Source organism: Hypanus sabinus, chromosome 11 (genome assembly GCF_030144855.1).
Source record: "Hypanus sabinus isolate sHypSab1 chromosome 11, sHypSab1.hap1, whole genome shotgun sequence".
Lineage (NCBI taxonomy): Eukaryota > Metazoa > Chordata > Chondrichthyes > Myliobatiformes > Dasyatidae > Hypanus > Hypanus sabinus.
The window spans coordinates 111,464,382-111,479,699 of record NC_082716.1 but is presented as its reverse complement, the minus strand read 5'-3'; the positions used below and the strand labels follow the sequence as shown (position 1 = coordinate 111,479,699).

At 46.2% G+C, this 15,318-nt stretch overlaps 1 protein-coding gene across 3 annotated transcripts in view; it reads right to left on the bottom strand.

The window, feature by feature from the left end:
• The window catches only part of sirt2 (sirtuin 2 (silent mating type information regulation 2, homolog) 2 (S. cerevisiae)), a 120,092-nt gene extending 114,814 nt beyond the window's left edge, over nucleotides 1-5,278 (bottom strand). Inside the window, exons 1-2 of one of the 3 annotated variants that reach the window (XM_059985135.1) lie at nucleotides 5,156-5,278; nucleotides 1,174-1,347 (exon numbers count right to left, since the gene is read on the bottom strand). The gene's annotated coding sequence lies outside the window, so the exon portion shown is untranslated. Of the gene's footprint in view, nucleotides 1-1,173; nucleotides 1,348-3,576; nucleotides 3,592-3,902; nucleotides 4,118-5,155 lie in introns of those variants that run through there. The other 2 variants (XM_059985134.1, XM_059985136.1) reach the window with 2 other exon arrangements.
• Nucleotides 5,279-15,318: the final 10,040 nt, after the last annotated feature.

Genomic DNA, 15,318 nt, shown 5'->3' with positions numbered 1-15,318 from the left:
GGCAGGCTATTTCAGCTCTTAAAGTTTCAATTTTGTTTCTTTTGCCATTTTGGTGTTCTCATTCCATTACTCAGCCTTGAGTTCCTATTACTGAGTGCCTGTATTTTGGAGCCATTGCATTGTACTGTTGTTGTTGTTAATGCTGCACAGTATGTTATTGTGTGTAGTTCTTCAAATGGTTCGAGTTTTCCTAAATGTTGTGATAATGTAATATTATTGGGATATTAACAATTTTTGCAAATTTGATGATATATTTTGTTTTGGTATTTTAGGTTCTTTTTGTTGGGCCAATGCCCATATATTCTGTTAGTGTGAAGTTAAATATTAGGATAATTTTGTTGGTAAGCTCAGCTTTGTTGTCAGAATTCTGTGGAGGCTCTGGGTCTGTTGTTGCTGTTACCATTCAGTTGTGAAGCCATTGAAATAATTGTATTTTCATCAGTGCTTCATTGGGTTCCATCTTCATTATTTTCTTGCATAGTATTGTCTTACTCGTTAAGTTGGTTTCCTTCTAGCTCTTGTGCAACTTCGTGTTTATTTGGTTTAACATGTCTACAGGGATTACCGGTTAGTTATTTGTTACTATCAGTCTATGTTGATCTGCTAGTTGTTGAGCACTTAATTGCATGGAGGGATATTGTGCTATAAACTGTTGATAAAGTTTGTCCCTGTATCCGAGCAGATCACTCTCAAGCTTTATCACTTGATAATACACACACATTATAAATGTGCTTACTTCCAACGACTATTTTATGCATGACTATTTTAATTGCTCGAGTGGTCTCAGTTGTAACTGGACTGTCCCCCTGCAGCAGTCTCAGCCTGTGAAGTTGGTGGGCTGCTTTGAATGCTGGCTGTTCCGTTTCCGACATTCAGCAGTTTGCTTACTGTCGTGCCTAGTGCTATATCCAGGCGTGCCCAGGCAGTGGCCGTATCACTGTATTCTGCAGACACCTCTCCATTTCTTCCACCAGCAGCCAGGTTTTAGACCAAGCCACCCCTAAGAGGGAGAGAAGATGCTGACCAGAGCACTGCCCAGTCTGGGTACAGACATCTCTGCATTTGTTGCAGCATCTTTGAGGAGGGTCTGAGGCTGATTATATGCCAATGGATGTCTTTGCCCCAGGTCCCAGGCTGTCCCACAGAGCCCAATACCGAGCCCCGGCTCCTCACCTGTCCCGAGTCTACGCAGCTAAACGGCTATCCATCCGACGAGCTCTCCAAATTCTGCCCCCCGCTGCCGGAGGCCAATGCCGTCGTCTCGTCCCATCCACAGCGGTGCTGCTTCTGACGGCGGTTATTAATAGTATTATTATTATTTTGTGTCTTTGTATGTACTGTCAATGCCTGTAAGAAAATGGATCTCAGTGTTGTATATGCTGACATTGTACTTTGTTAATGAATTGACTTTAAACTTTATGAAAATTAATGTGACTATTTATATCCCCGTACAATACTATCAACAAGCTTTTTTTTACTATACAGATCAAAGAACTGATTGTGGGTTTCAGAAAGGGGAGGACAAGGAAAACACACCAGTCGCCATCGCGGGATTGCAGGTGGAAAGTGAGCAACTTTAATTTCCTGGGTGTCAATATCGCTGAGGATCGACCCTGGACCCAACGTATCGATGCAGCTACAAAGAAGGCACCACAGGAGATATTTTATTCAGAGTTTGAGAAGATTTGGCATGTCACCATAAACACATGCAAATTTCTGCAGATGTACCATGGAGACCATTCTGACTGGCTGCATCACCGCCTGGTATCGAGGGCTACTGTGCAGGATCAAAATGAGCTGCCGAGAGTTGCAGAATTAGTCAGTTATGTCATGGGCAAAAGCCTGCGGAGCATCCAAGACATCGTCAAGGAGTGATGCCCCAAAAAGCTGGTGCCCATTATTAAAGACCTCCATCAGCCAGATCATGCCCTCTTCTCACTGCAGGACCCTGAAGACACACACTCAACGATTCAGGAATGGTTTCTCCCCCTTTGCCATCTGATTTCTGAATGGACACTGAACCTATGAACACTACCTCACTACCTTCTTTTGCACTATAACCATATAACAATCACAGCACGGAAACAGGCCATCTTGGCCCTCCTAGTCCGTGCCAAACTCTTAATCTCACCTAGTCCCACCTACCCGCACTCAGCCCATAACCCTCCACTCCTTTCCTGTCCATATACCTATCCAATTTTACCTTAAATGACACAACTGAACTGGCCTCTACTACTTCTACAGGAAGCTCATTCCACACAGCTATCACTCTCTGAGTAAAGAAATACCCCCTCATGTTTCCCTTAAACTTCTGCCCCCTAACTCTCAAATCATGTCCTCTCGTTTGAATCTCCCCTACTCTCAATGGAAACAGCCTATTCACGTCAACTCTATCTATCCCTCTCAAAATTTTAAATACCTCGATCAAATCCCCCCTCAACCTTCTACGCTTCAATGAATAGAGACCTAACTTGTTCAACCTTTCTCTGTAACTTAAGTGCTGAAACCCAGGTAACATCCTAGTAAATCGTCTCTGCACTCTCTCTAATTTATTGATATCTTTCCGATAATTCGATGACCAGAACTGCACACAATATTCCAAATTTGGCCTTAACAATGCCTTGTACAATTTTAACATTACATCCCAACTTCTGTACTCAATGCTTTGATTTATAAAGGCCAGCGTTCCAAAAGCCCTCTTCACCACCCTATCTACATGAGACTCCACCTTCAGGGAACTATGCACTGTTATTCCTAGATCTCTCTGTTCCTCAATGCCCTACCATTTACCCTGTATGTTCTATTTGGATTATTCCTGCCAAAATGTAGAACCTCACACTTCTCAGCATTAAACTCCATCTGCCAACGTTCAGCCCATTCTTCCAACCGGCATAAATCTCCCTACAAGCTTTGAAAATCCACCTCATTATCCACAACACTTCCTACCTTAGTATCATCGGCATACTTACTAATCCAATTTACCACCCCATCATCCAGATCATTTATGTATATTACAAACAACACTGGGCCCAAAACAGATCCCTGAGGCACCCCACTAGTCACCGGCCTCCATCCCGATAAACAATTATCCACCACTACTCTCTGGCAACTCCCATCTAGCCACTGTTGAATCCATTTTATTACTCCAGTATTAATACCTAACGACTGAACCTTCTTAACTAACATTCCATGTGGAACTTTGTCAAAGGCTTTGCTGAAGTCCATACAGACTACGTCCACTGCCTTACCCTCGTCAACCTTCCTCGTAACTTCTTCAAAAAATTCAATAAGGTTTGTCAAACATGACCTTCCACGCACAAATCCATGCTGACTACTCCTAATCAGATCCTGTCTATCTAGATAATTATTAATACTATCTCTAATAAGTATCACTACTTACTTAATTAGCTATGTAATATATTCTGTAATTTACAGTTTTTATTATTTTGGATTGCAGTGTGCTGCCAATTCTGAGAGGAAAGAAAAAGATAAAATATTGCACAGTGTATTGTTGCAAAAGCAACAAATCTCACGACATAACGCTGGTAATATTAAACCTGACTGACTCGAACTTACGCAGGCGTGAAGTCAAACTCACAGTGAAAATTCGCATGGTAAGGAGTCTCCCTGTAACCACATGGGTTTCCTCCAGATGCTCCGGTTTCCTCCCACAGTCCAAAGACATACCAGTTAATTGGTCATTGTAAACTAACATGATAGGGTTAAATCTGGAGATCGCCAGGCAGCGTGGCTCAAAGGGCCTATTTTGCTCTTAATCTGGCTAAATAAGTAAACATCAAATATACATTGACAATGTCATGTGACTGTCTGTCAATTATGAACACGATACACATTCACAGAAACGCATGAGCCAAGCTCACATAAATTATGCATGTACTTACACACAGCTGGAAAAAACTTGCCAGGTCCACACGCTAATCTGGCCTACTCAGTCAAGTTCAGACCAGAATGGGCCGGTCAGAACCAAAGTGGGAGGCAAACATGCCAACTATCAGAGGGGGAAAAAAAGGAGTGAAAACATTGCCTATGTAATGGCTTATATGGATATCAGGCAGGAATCAGGTCGCACAAGGTTCTTGCAGAGAAACCATGGCAACAAAATGCTGAAGCATCACAATTATGGAGTGAGATCATCACCTTGTTGTGGTGCTCAGCTGCTTAGTGTACGGTTGCTCTGGGCAATAAAAGCTCCGGGACTGCTCTGTGAGTGAATGGCTATTCTTCAGGACACACAATTGGGTTTATTATCACTGAACCACGGCATGAAATATGTTGTTGATTAACTTTCAATTCAATTAAAGTTTAATTGTCATTCAATCATGCATAACCCCTCCAAGAGAACCACAACCTTGTTGCTGGGTTCGGAGGCTGCCTTCCTCAATGACCGGACAGCCGTGTTGGCTGGAGTCAGGACTTTCTGCTTTGACTCCTGGTAGGGTTGCCCATGCCAAACAGGTCAAAGGGCAGAGACCAGACTAAAGGTGGTCCACCGGTCCTCCAGGTTCGGAAGTTTAGCTCAGAACTAACAACAAAACAGTACGGAAACAGGCATAAAGAATCCTACATCTGAGTGTGACAGTATTCCTGAGCCTCTACCCGGGACTTGCCTGACTGACTGTAGTAAAAACAGAGAGGAAGCTACTGACATGATGAAGGAAGCCCTGAACACTGCCAGAGATGAAGGATCTGCACTGCTGCCCTTAATGCCAGGAAGTAAGTCACCATACATAAATGCCCATTGATACACCCAAATGAGACAGCGTTACTCCAGGATCAAGGTGCAAAACACAGTACCTACAGTCACACACAGCACCAAGCACACACAGCACGTTCAAGAAAGCAAGCACATCGAGACACCAGTGAGATACAGCCACACAAAAAAGGTCCAGACTCGAGCCATAGTGGAGCTTTCTTCTGCCAAGCAAACGCGAGGTGGGGTGGACAGCACGAGAGCTGGTAGTGTTCATGGGTCCATGGACTGTGCAGGATTCTGATGGTGGTGGTGGCTGTGAGTGGGAGGGGCAGCATGGAGAACAGTTTCTGAATTGCTGGCTGTGGGCCTTCAGGAGGTAGAGGAGCCTGAAAACATTGGTGACATGTCCCAGATGCTAAGGGTCCTTATGACAGACATTACCTCCTTGCGGCGCAGCCTCACGAAGATGCCTTTTATGGTGGGGTGCGGTGAAGGAGCTGCTGAACACCAATCCTCTTGTAGTCTCTTCAATCCCGTACATTGGTGCCTCCATACCAGGTGGAAAGAGTACATGTCTGGAACCCGTACTGGTGTGGGTTTGTAGGTTGAATCCCCCTGCTGTAGGTAAGTGATAGAATTTGAAGCAACACCCACAAAGTGCTGGAGGAACATCTGTGGAGGGAAGTGGACAGTTGGTATATCAGGCCAGATCTTGCAATTTTAAAGATTGAACTGGTACAGGATTATTGTTGGCAGAATCACAAATGGAGATGAGAGGGCATACAGGAATGAGATATACCAGCCAGTAGAGTGTTGTCACAACAATAATCTTGCACTCAGCATCAGTAAAATAAAAAAGCTGATTGTGGACTTCAGGAAGGGTAAGATGAAGGAACACATACCAATCCTCACAGAGGGATCAGAAGTGGAGAGAGTGAGCAGCTTCAAGTTCCTGGGTGTCAAGATCTCTGAGGATCTAACCTGATCCCAACACATTGATGCAGCCATAAAGAAGGCAAGACAGTGTCTATACTTCATTGTCTTTCTTTTCCAATATCTTTATTGAATTTCATATCCATGTAAAGGGGGTTTCTTTTTTTTCTTTGTTACTGTTGGGAAAGGGTTTCCTTTTGTTAACTAGCAGGAATGCTAATTTACTGATAACGAGAATGGTGTTCCTTTGTAAACCAAATGGGTATTAATGTTCTTCTGAGTCTGTAAGCTTTTGTTGACGGGCTTTTGGGCAGATCGGCGCGAGGGGGTCGAGAGAGAGGACGCAATGCTCTAAGCTGGGCGAGGATCGGACCCCAAAGGGGGGTCCGAGGCCGGGAGATTCTCCGGGGGGGGGGGGGGATGAAGCTAGATGTGCTTGGTTGACCACTCGGAGGGTCCTGAGCTGTTTGGAGAGTCGAGGAGTTCGGAGGGTCCTGAGCTGTTTGGAGAGTCGAGGAGTTCGGAGGGTCCTGAGCTGTTTGGAGAGTCGAGGAGTTCGGAGGGTCCTGAGCTGTTTGGAGAGTCGAGGAGTTCGGAGGGTCCTGAGCTGTTTGGAGAGTCGAGGAGTTCGGAGGGTCCTGAGCTGTTTGGAGAGTCGAGGAGTTCGGAGGGTCCTGAGCTGTTTGGAGAGTCGAGGAGTTCGGAGGGTCCTGAGCTGCAAGTCAAGGAGTTCGGAGGGGATCGAATGGTGGCCAGAAGACTTCAGAAATTGAGCTCCAACGGCTGCGTACGAAGTGGTTTGGACTTTGATAAGTTTGGCGCCTTTTCTTTAATTTTCTCTTCATATATACTGTATCGTTATTAATCACTTAGTTATAGTAACCTTTATAAATTGTACTCATTTAATCGCTTATGGTGTACTGTCTGTTTTTGGGCGAGGCGGGGACATCACACAGCATCCACACCAGCTGATTACCCAGTTTGGCGGGGCCAAAGGCTGCTCCCCCTAGATAAGAACGAGCTGAGCGAGCCTGAGGCGACCCAGGGGGTTACATTGTGGGGTGCTCGTCCGGGGTTGATTTCTGTGGAAGCTGTGTGATCACCCTCTTTAAATTGTGTCTGCGGCGAAGAGCTGGTGTGCCTTTGTGGGTGTGCGATTGCTGGTTATCACTATGTGTGTGTTGGGTGGGGTGGCTGCTGTTGGTAGCCTGGAGGTCGTTGTTCGATTTCCGACTAGTGCTGACGAAATGGTGGTGGGACCATGGGTTGTCCGTACTGTCTGGAGAGTGAGGAGTGACAGGTTGGGATGTTTCAGCAGTGGTGGGCTCCGCCTGGTTATTGGAATAATGTCCAGCCCTAAAGGGGCGGAAGCGTGGGCGGAGCGGACCCCTCAGTTGTTGGGTGAGGGAAAGCGACAGGGACGGGTTGAAAGTTTGAGTAGGCGGGCTGGTGACTTTGTTAGAACTGTCGGGCGCAATTACCTCGAAGTGACCGCTGCCAGTTATGTGAAAGTGGGAAAATGCGTGTGGTTCGACTGGAAGTCAAATGCCGCAGCTGGGGGGCTTATCATATCCGTGGCAGGAGATTGGTGGGAAGTTTTTAGGGTATCCCTTTTTGCCTAGAGGGGCAGATAAATTGCTTGTGGTGCCAAGGGGATCTGTCAAGGGGATCAGTTGTTCCGTTGATTCGAGAGGTGTCGGGAAACTTAGAGGAGGCCCAGTGGGGGAACGGCTTGGGGTCTCTGGGGGAGCACGTTCCCAGCAATGTACCAAGGAACTCCCGAAAGGAACAGACTCTATTCCTGAAGGCTTAGAGGGGCCATGCGCACAGGTGTTTTTACGGATGGATGGAAGTCAAGTTAAAGCCATCCTCGGCACCGGGGCGCCGGTTAAGTTGCTGTACAGTTTGTTTCATAACCGTTATTGGAAGCATTTACCCTTGACGACATTGAGGACACTGGAGATTCGGGGTACCAGTGCCGGTGATTATCCAGACGACGGTTGTTGGTCAGTGAAAATGGAGTTCTTAGAGGCAAATGTGGAGGAGACTGAAGTTCGTGAATCGTTAATGCTGATGTGTCCGGACCCTGTTGAGACGGGCAGCGTTTCTGTTCTAGAGAGAACCAGTATCCTGCTGGTGCGCTTGGGAGCCTGCCCGGAGGAGGCGGGTGAGCGTTGTTTGGAGGCATTGTCGATGCACCCAGAGTTTCGAGCTGCTTGTGTGGACATGTGTAGCAGCATTGGGCCGATATTGAATTCAACCAAGAGCCAGTGGTGGTACGGCCTGGGGGAAGTATCTGAGGGTGAGACCCTCTTAGTGGACGCTGCGAAATACCACAAGGGAGGGGAGTTGACTGCTGAAGACACCTCGGAGAGAGAGAGGTTGCGGCGACTGGCCCCTACAGCCGTGGAAGACGTAGGCAGCGTGTGTGTGGATTATATTGCGTTGAAGAGGCGCACTGTCAGTGACCAGAATATGGCCCTGAGGGCCAGAGAGGCGATGGCCTGTTTGAGTGGTGCAATGTGGTTTAAGGTGCTGGATCGGAGGAGTGGATGTTGCCAGATCCCGATGAGTGGGGCCGACAAGGAGAAGACGGCCGTTATACATTCCCTAGGAGTCTTCGGGTCCGAAAAGATGCCACAGGGCATATCTGGAGCCCTTGCAACCTTCCTGTGGGGCAGGTGGAAGACCATACGGGATGTGGAGGCGTTTGGAGTTTTGGTGTATGTGGATGATCTCTTGGTGTTTGGATTTGCCTCAGGAGAATATGAAGTGAGGTCGTTGCAGGAGCAGCTGAGAACTACAGAGTTAAAGTGTTTTCGGGACACGTGCCAGGGCTGGCGAAGGTCGCAGCTCGTGAGTGACTGTCTCTACGGAATCAAGTTTGAAATGAAGACGGAGAGACTGGAGAAAGTGATCTGGAACCATTCGGAAGACTTACAAGTTTGAGAGAATGAAGAAAGTTGTCTGACTGAGGGTAATAGCAAACTGAGAACCCGGAGAGCGGAGTTTGCGGAGGTGAAGAAATTACAGACGAATCCCAGAAGAGAGAAGCGGAAGCTTGAAGGGAACCTGAAGATGACCATTGACAGTTCAAATGAAGTGCAAAATCTGAAAGTTGATCTGGAAGAAGTCATGAGGAAGAAAAAGCTGGAGAGAAGTGCAGTGAATACTGAACAGGAGGCTGAAGAGACTGCGGGAGCAGTGCAGGCCACGTGTTTCCGTTTGGAGAAGATCAAACAGCAGCTACCGATCACAGGAATGAGGAAGAATACAGATTCGATGGATGATGTGCTGGATGTGTGGTACATGCTGCCTTTTGCTGACTTTCCCTCGATTGAGGAAGAGACCTTTGGCCCTTCTCCCACTGAGTCAGGTGTAGCGGGGAGGGTTAGCTGTGTGCAGTGTGGGGCATGAGTGAGAGGTTGAGAGAGGAGTTGGTAGTGGGCCCAAGGTATCCCCAGTTGTGTCCGAGCCTGAAGGGTTTAGGTGAGGGGGTACGGAGGTCTCAGAAGGGTTAGGGAACTCCCAGATAGTTGGCCTAAGTAGCGCCTGAGGAACAGGGCGTGAGGGTTACTGTGTGGGGAGGAGATGTCACTGTTTGTGCTTGGGTTACGGGGTGTTGGCAGGAAAGGTGGCGAGTTATTTAGTAGTCATGAGGACATGACTTTTATTTGGTGGAGGAAGTGTGTAAAGGGGGTTTCTTTTTTTTTCTTTGTTACTGTTGGGAAAGGGTTTCCTTTTGTTAACTAGCAGGAATGCTAATTTACTGATAACGAGAATGGTATTCCTTTGTAAACCAAATGGGGATTAATATTCTTTCTTCTGAGTCTGTAAGCTTTTGTTGACGGTCTTTTGGGCAGATCGGCGCGAGGGGGTCGAGAGAGAGGACGCAATGCTCTAAGCTGGGCGAGGATCGGACCCCAAAGGGGGGTCCGAGGCCGAGAGATTCTCCGGGGGGGGGGGGGGGGATGAAGCTAGATGTGCTTGGTTGACCACTCGGAGAGTCCTGAGCTGTTTGGAGAGTCGAGGAGTTCGGAGGGTCCTGAGCTGTTTGGAGAGTCGAGGAGTTCGGAGGGGATCGAATGGTGGCCAGAAGACTTCAGAAATTGAGCTCCAACGGCTGTGCACGAAGTGGTTTGGACTTTGATAAGTTTGGCGCCTTTTCTTTAATTTTCTCTTCATATATACTGTATCGTTATTAATCACTTAGTTATAGTAACCTTTATAAATTGTACTCATTTAATCGCATATGGTGTACTGTCTGGTTTTGGGTGAGGCGGGGACATCACACAGCATCCACACCAGCTGATTACCCAGTTTGGCGGGGCCGAAGGCTGCTCCCCCTAGACGAGAACGAGCTGAGCGAGCCTGAGGCGACCCAGGGAGTTACATCCACAAATACAGAGTTCATAAGGATACTTGTTATAAATCAAAATAAAATAGCACAAAATGCAGTATATATAAATTGTAGTGACACAATCACAGTATCCCATATTGATGATCTATCGAATAAAATAAATTGAATAATGAAATACATTAATATGATTGATTATATTATAAAAGAAATCTATACCCCCTACCAAGACAAACAAGAAGAAAAGAGTGCTTTACCATATAGTGTTTTATAATAATAGCCCAGATCTATATCATAATAACAATTCAAAGACTTACTATATTTCATTAGGAGTCTGAGGAGATTTGGTATTGTCGCCAAAAACACTCGCAAGTTTCTACAGATGTACTGTGGAGAGAATTCTAACTGGCTGCATCACCGTCTGGTACGGGGGTGGGGGGTGGGTGGGCTACTGCACAGGATGGAAATAAGCTGCAGAGAGTTGTTAAATTAGTCAGCTCCATTATGGTCACTAGCCTCCATAGTATCCAGGTCATCCTCAAGGAGCGATGCCTCAGGAAGCCAGCATCCATCATTAAGGACCCCCATCACCCAGGACAGGCCCTTTTCTCATTGTTACCATCGGGAAGGAGGTACAGGAGCCTGAAGACACACACTCAATGCTTCATGAACAGCTTCTTCCCCTCTTCGATCAGATTTCTGAATGGACATTGAAGCTTTGGACACTACCTCATTTATATTGTTTTTGGTTTTGCACTATTTTTAATTTAACTATTTAATACACGTATATAGACTTTCTGTAATTGATTTGTTTATTTATTTTTTCTCTATTATCATGTATTACATTGAACAGCTGTTGCTAAGTTAACAAATTTCACAACGTATGCCAGTGATAATAAACCTGATTCTGATTCCTGTTATTGTTGACAGTCGGTGTGCTGACTGTGTTTTGTGCTGGTTAGATGCTCCCTTAATCATCTAACCATCAGGATCAGAATCAGGTCTTATAACACCGTAGATGTTGTGAATCTTGCTGACTTTGTGGCAGCAGTAATAATGGAGAAAAAAAATATGAATTAGTGTATAGTCAAATTAAGTAAGTAGTGCAAAAAAAGTAGTGAGGTAGTGTTGATGGGTTCAATGTCCATTCAGAAATCAGGTGGCAGAGGTGATCCTGAATCGTTGAGTGTGTGCTTTCAGGCTACCCTGATGGTAGCAATGAGAATTTGGCATGTCCTGGGTGATGGGGGTCCTGAATGATGGATGCCTCCTTTCTGAGGCATTGTGCTTTGAAGATGCCCTGGATGCTGGGGAGACTAGTGCCCATGATGCAGCTGACCGAGTTCACAACTTTCCAATCAGCCTCCCTCCCCCACCACACCAGACGGTGATGCAGCCAGTCAGAATGCTCTTCATGGTAGGTTTGCAGAAATTTGCGAGTGTCCTTGATGACAGAGCATGGAGCTGACTAATTTTACAACAACCGTCTGCAACTGTGCAGTAGGTTCCCCCCACCCCACCACACCAGACCAGACCAGACGGTGATGCAGCCAGTCAGAATGCTCTCCATGGTACATCTGTAGAAATTTGTAATGATTTTTATGTCCTGCACTGTACTGCTGCCGCAAAACAACAAATTTCATGACGTTTCCGTGATAACAAACAGGATTGCAATGCAAAGATTTGCTGATGGGGGAGCTGGAGAAGGATGGGAAAGGATGGTGTGAAGTAGAGGGGCCAAATAGCCTGTTTCTATGCTCACTCTACGATTGTGTTTGGGCGGATGGGGCTTGTCAGCCGTGGTTGGCGGCTCACCTGGGAGAAGGAAAACTAATCTCAGACCTCTGCTGCCTTGTGGCTACACCCACTCACGGGAAAAGCTTCGGGAGTAAACCACGAGGGAAAAATCCGGACCTGATGTCCCTAAGGCAGTCCTACGTTGAGTTCGATGCTGACTGGCAACTCCTGCAGTTATGTTTTGTAACTTCAGATCATTAAACCAATTCAATGGAAGACATGGGAGTCAGAAGTGTGGGTGTAACTTCACGTTGACCTTAAGTAAGTCGACACGTACCACGTGGTAGTGTGGTGCTTGCAATTCACGTATTTATACATGTACCTGTAATGAATTAATTATACAAACAAGAAAGCTTAATCAAACTATATATATATATATATATATACACAAGGTTCTTCAAATATAATTGAAACGCTGGTGTCAAACTGTGCCAGTCTCAGCTGTGTGGAGAGGGGGATCCTGCTACTTGGGCAGCAGTTTGCTCTCCATATCCTACTCCCCGGCTTGCAAAATCCGTGGTCAATCCCGAACAGTGGAGGGATCATACGCTGTCATGCAAACATGTAACTCAAGTCAAGTCTATTGTCATTAACTACATACATGTAGACCGCCAAACGAGACAGCATTTCTCCAGACCAGAGGGTAAAATACAGTGTATTTTACAGTATGACACACAATAGCTTAGGAATGTAAAGATTAAATCTACCAATGAATCATGCATAAATAACAAACTGAAGTGTATAAATTAACTATTGTAAGGTATGGAACAGATTAACCAGTGACACTTCAAATACGATGCAGCAGAGAGTTCAGAAGCCTAATGGCCTGGGGGAAGCAGCTGTCTCTCATCCTGACCATCCCTGTCTTTCTACATCGGAGTCTCCTGCCTGATGGCAGAATGTCAAAGAGGATGCTGGATGGATGGGTGTTAGGGCCCTGCATACACAGCGCTCCTGATAAACGTCTCTGATGGCTGGTAGGGAGACCCCTATGATCCACTCGGTGTTCTCACAGACCTTAGTCAGGACGCCTGGTCCGACGCTCGGCTGCTCCCGTACTGGACGGAGATGTAGCTTGTCAACATGCTATCAGTGGTGTATTTCAGATGGGGAGTGGGGTTGGGGAGAACCTCGGTTGCCTCAATCTCCTCAGGCAGTGGAGGCATTGCTGTGTCAAGGAAGTGATATTGAGGGTCCAGGTGCGGTCATCTGTGATGTGAACTCCCAGGAACAATTTACTTATCTTTCCCAGTGACGCGGAGATGATTCTCTCCCATTGCCTTTCCATGCATTACCAAGACCGACCAGCTCAGAGCAGGTGATTGTTTGAAGCTGCCATAGAGACATGCTCCCTTTGAGACTTGGCTTGTTCTACCACCTGAGACACCATAATCTGGGGGATTGTATCTCAGCCAGGCATGGCAACCACTCTGCTCTAGACTATTAGAACCTGCAGAAAGTCCCTCATAGGCTTGTTAAATCCTTCTTTGCTGTCAGTTCTCACTGTATCATAAATGTGAGAAAATCTGCAGGTGCTGGAGATCCGAGCAACACACAAAGTGCTGGAGGAACTCAGCAGGTCAGACAGTGTCTACGGACAGAGTAACACACACAAAATGCTGGAGGAACTCAGCAGGTCAGACAGAGTCTATGGTCAGAGTAACACACACAAAATGCTGGAGGAACTCAGCAGGTCAGACAGAGTCTATGGTCAGAGTAACACACACACAATGCTGGAGAAACTCAGCAGGTCAGACAGTGTCTATGGTCAGAGTAACATACACAAAATGCTGCAGGAACTCAGCAGGTCAGACAGCGTCTATGGTCAGAGTAACACGCACAAAATACTGGAGGAACTCAGCAGGTCAGACAGTGTCTATGGTCAGAGTAACACACACAAAATGCTGGAGGAACTCAGCAGGTCAGACAGTGTCTATGGTCAGAGAAACACACACAAAATGCTGGAGGAACTCAGCAGGTCAGACAGAGTCTATGGACAGAGTAACACACACAAAATGCTGGAGGAACTCAGCAGGTCAGACAGTGTCTATGGACAGAGTAACACACACAAAATGCTGGAGGAACTCAGCAGGTCAGACAGTGTCTATGGACAGAGTAACACACACAAAATGCTGGAGGAACTCAGCAGGTCAGACAGTGTCTATGGTCAGAGTAACACACACAAAATGCTGGAGGAACTCAGCAGGTCAGACAGTGTCTATGGTCAGAGTAACACACACAAAATGATGGAGGAACTCAGCAGGTCAGACAGTGTCTATGGTCAGAGTAACACACACAAAATGCAGGAGGAACTCAGCAGGTCAGACAGTGTCTATGGAAAAGAGTAAACAGTCGATGTTTCAGGCCAAGCCCCTTCTTCAGGTCTGAGAAGGAAGGGGGAAGATGCCAGAATAAAAATGAGAGAGGAGGGGAAGGAGGTGAGCTGGAAGGTGATGGGTGAAATCAGGTGGGAGGGAAAGGTCAAGGGCTGGAAAGGAAGGAATCTGATAGGAGAGTGGACAATAGGGAAGGAGGAGGTGACTTAGGGGGAGGTGATAGGCAGGTGGGAAGAGGTAACAGGCCAGAGTAGGCAATAGAAGAAGAGGGGAGGGGGAGGGAATTTTTTCTTTTTACTGGAAGGAGACATCGATGTTTATGACATCGGGTTGAAGACTACCCAGATTGAACGTAGGTGTTGCCGTTCCACCCTGAGTGTGGCCTCATCGCGGAACAGAACGCTGCCTCAGCGTTGAGGATGCCTGCCCCCTTGCACTCTCTCTCCTACCTCCTGGGAGCTGATACAGGTGACCAGACTCAGAATCAGCTTCTTTCCCACTTGTAAAATCAATCATCTCTTCACAACCCCTCTGGAGCCCTTCATTCTGCCATTACCGTCACTTCAGCACTGGTGTTTGCACTGCCTCCATTTGCACACCCGTACTTCACACCATTCTCTTGATTTGCACTTGGTGCTGTGTGACACGATCATAGCATCGGTGATCAGTGATTGCTTCATGGTTCACTTTAATATCGGAGAATGTATACAGTATACAGCCTGAAATTCGTACTCCTCACAGACAATTTAATATCAGAGACTGTATACAGTATACAGCCTGAAATCCGTACTCCTTACAGACAATTTAATATCAGAGACTGTATACAGTATACAGCCTGAAATTCATACTCCTCACAGACAATTTAATATCAGAGACTGTATACAGTATACAGCCTGAAATCCGTACTCCTCACAGACAATTTAATATCAGAGAATGTATACAGTATACAGCCTGAAATTCATACTCCTCACAGACAATTTAATATCAGAGACTGTATACAGTATACAGCCTGAAATTCGTATCTTCACAGACAATTTAATATCAGAAAATGTATACAGCCTGAAATTCGTACCCCTCACAGACAATTTAATATCAGAGACTGTATACAGTATACAGCCTGAAATTCGTACTCCTCACAGACAATTTAATATCAGAGACTGTATACAGTATACAGCCTGAAA